Consider the following 3881-nt stretch of genomic DNA (forward strand, 5'->3'; position numbering starts at 1 on the left):
GATTAATAGCAAGCTGAAAATTTGTTAATAGCCTAAGGGTGTCCAGTCGGATAAACTTTGATATATGGGAACACAGGAACAGGGGCAGTTTTAATTGTGGAACAGGTTAAAAATTTGGAACGGTCAGACCACGAAAACGGCACATTTATTTTGTCCGACAGAATAGACATAAACTCTCCGAACAGAGATTAAACTCTCATGCAAAAAATCAGACTGCTATTTATCACCTGTCATAATTCCTGTCATTTGACATATTCTACATGTTCCACTCATTAAAACGCCCATTTGGTGATAAATAGCAATCTGATTTTTGCATGAGAGTTTAATCTCTGTTCGGAGAGTTTAAGTCTGTTCTGTCGGACAAAATACATGTGCCGTTTTCGTGGTCTGACCGTTCCAAATTTTTAACCTGTTCCACAATTAAAACTTCCCCTGTTACAGTGTTCCCATATATCAAAGTTTGTCCGACTAGACACCCTTAAGCTATTAACAAATTTTCAGCTTGCTATTAATCAACTTTTTTTCATACGCGGGATCCAGACCTATTAGTGACGACCTAAATGTTCAAATTGTTGCCCATCATTTTCGATGCAAGCATTTACTCTTTCAAAAGTAGATTGAACAGCAGTCTCAATTTCTGCTTTCGCAATGCTTTGAGTGGCGTTTCGTATTCTCTAGATTCTAGATCATGTTTTCTCGAGTAGTAGGCCTGGGCGGAGGTAAATTCCTCACCAACCAGTAAAAACATATAATCCGACAGGTATTTTCCTCACCAAATTTAAAGGTTCCTATTAATCCGGTAGGTATTTTCCTCACCAACTCACTCAGGTAATAAAATAAAAATATAGGTTTAATTTAAGAATGTCTATTATGAAAGCATCCGAAATCAGAATACAAGCCATTAATTTCATTACATTATAATAATAGTTTATAATATAGATAATATGCAAGACGTATAAATTATTATTTAATATTTACTATAATAAGACAGACACTTTACAAAATCCATTCTAGTCATTTGATTAGACTGATATCTTAATAAATTTACTACATTTTTCAATTTTAGTTTAACTTGTTTATCTTGGATAGGTTTTGCAATATGCAAACTTTAAATTTTAACATACCTATCTACCTGAAATTCTTTAATTTTTTCAAAGAAAATATATATGGATGGATGCGTATTACAAAACGATAAATTACAATGCGAATGAAAAGATTCGCAAGCATTCGTAATACGAATAACAGAAGAATTTGCCTCTGTCCACAAATATGGGGAGAATATGGCATTTTCGTCTATATAAGTTTAAACTAAATAATCAGCATACCTATCTTAAATTTCATTTCGAGGCGTTCACGTATTGCGTAACGCAGTTTTTGAAGATTTTTGACCCCCCCTCCCCCCATGTAACGCGCCGTAACGTTATGCAAGACCTCCCCTCCCCCCAAGGTGCGTTACGTAATACTTGAACGCTCCCTTTCCTGGTTTGCATGACATTAAATCAAACACAAAACAGTCTGATACGTTTTCTGGTTTTGTATGTAAGGCCAAAAGTATGGTTGAGCCACTTGCTTCTTTCAGAATCATTTTTATATTCTGATATTAAATCAAGAGACCAAGACATTTCTATACCAAGCTTAGTGTAGGTGAAATTTACGACCATGTATTTCAGTGTTCGGACACATTTCAATAATTGCATTCCTTTTCAAAATCTTCAAAAATTTTACCAGCAATAAACTCAATTTTGAGATCTTTAAAAATTTCTGATTTTAACACATAAAAAATATTGTTGTAAATTTCTGTTTTTTTGTTTGGCAGTAAACAGTATAATAAAGAAATATAATGCCCATTAATTAGCCCATGAATAATGAATAATTGCAATGTGCCATCCATATAATAAAATTCAGTGTGGCTAAAAGCCTTATATGTATTTGTTTCACAATTTTTTGCTTATGTAGTCAATACAACGCATGTATGTGCCCTGACGGTTAACAGAGGTGACGGTTAATGGAGAGACGGGTAATCGAGGTTCCACTGTATTTGTTTCACAACTAAATACAATTATCCTACTTTTGGAACAGTTTATAAAGAGAAAATTTTCCTCTTGGTTGTTTTTTGAGCACACCCCGTCACAAATTCTTGAACCCCATCAATATTGGAAGGAAGTCGACCAGGCATCATTTTTCGTCGATAATTATTATATATTTTGTCTTATGTAACTGACAACAATCATAGTAATTGTTTCAGACAAATTAGCTGCAAGTGCTTGGCGTATAATTTTTGCTGGTTTTTCAATTCTCTTAGGCTTTACGTTTACAATAGTTAGAAACAATTTTTCGATCTAACTTCTGACAATCTGGTTCATGATTATGTTGTCGGCTACTTCTAGATATTGTAAAAGTTGCACCAATAGTAAAAAATTTCGCACTACAAGTTGTTTTATCCTCCAGAACACTTCTTCACTTTTTAAAACTTTCACTTTATAAAAAAATAAAATTTTCAAATACCAATATCGCGTAAGGTTTACCACGATCACATTCTACTAAACATGCCATTTTTGTCAAAATTCAAATTGTGACTAAAAATAAAATACTATAATTAATTAATTAATATAATTATAGGTACCTACTGTAATTTAATAGTAGATAAATAATTCAATTGAATGCCTTTTAGTAAAATCTACCTGAAATAACTGAAATAACCATTTTTTTCTTGGTGAGGAAAATACCTGTGGGATTATGACATACCCTTATAAACGCAGGCAAAAGATTATTTTGGTGAGGAAATTACACCCGCCGGTAGGCCTAGCAGCAAAAACAAGGTCTTTAATCCGTTCCCATAAATAAAAGTCTGAAACAGTTAAATCTGTTGCTATTCAATCTACTCTTGAAAGAGTAAATGCTTGCATCGAAAATGATGGGCAACAATTTGAACATTTAGGCAGTCACTAAGACTAAGTAAGTAGTTGTTGCTTTTATTTTTTTGTTATGGTGTATTCCACGAATATACGACTGCTTTGGATTATCGCGACAACGAATATTTTAGTGTGCAACATAAGAAGTATGAAAGTATTTTGCTCTAATAATTACTCCAATAAAAAACAATATAATTTGCAATTTACTTTCGTTCTTCATATTTTGCACAGTAAAATATTCGTTGTCGCGAGAATCCAAGAGGGTCGTGTATTAGTGAAATGGGGTATATATTTTATAGTGTTGTTTGTCTTATTATTGTTTTAATTAATTATATACGTTTACATCTCGAAAATGTAAATTTGTCTTTTCCATATTCCATAGCACACCACTTTTTCTTAACCTCGTTTACCGGTGACAGTAACAGTTATGTTTAAAATTTACACATTTCTTAAGATCTCTTCTTCTCCTCTTCTTCTTAACTCAGGCGAGACTCGTTAGTCTCTGGCACTTGGTCATAAGACCTTTGTACCAAACCCTGTTCTTCTCCTTAAACTTTAATAAGTCCTGTGGCCTCAACGAAGGCCAACAGTTTTCTTATTGGTAGTTTTAGGATCTCTTCTGGTTCAAACCTCATTTGACCAGTGAAGTTCTGCCTTACATCACCTAGCACACTGCAATAGCATAGTATGTGTATGGCAGTTTCTTCTTCCATTTCGCACTTTCTGCACCATGGTTCATTCACCTTACCTAGTTTGTATAGGTGATTTCTTAAACGACAATGTCCAGTCACCATTTCAGTGACCGTTTTGATCTCTCGTTTATTGAGGTTCATCAAACTGTTCGAGAGTTTTTTATCAATATTCTTGATTATTTTTTTAGTCTGGATTTGCCCTTGAGTGGTTCTCCATTTATTTTGATGATTCTTTATCAGCCATTTCTGAACCTCGTTTTTCATAGCATCTTTAGTG

This window comes from Diabrotica virgifera, chromosome 3 (genome assembly GCF_917563875.1).
Source record: "Diabrotica virgifera virgifera chromosome 3, PGI_DIABVI_V3a".
In the NCBI taxonomy this organism is placed as follows: Eukaryota; Metazoa; Arthropoda; class Insecta; order Coleoptera; family Chrysomelidae; genus Diabrotica; species Diabrotica virgifera.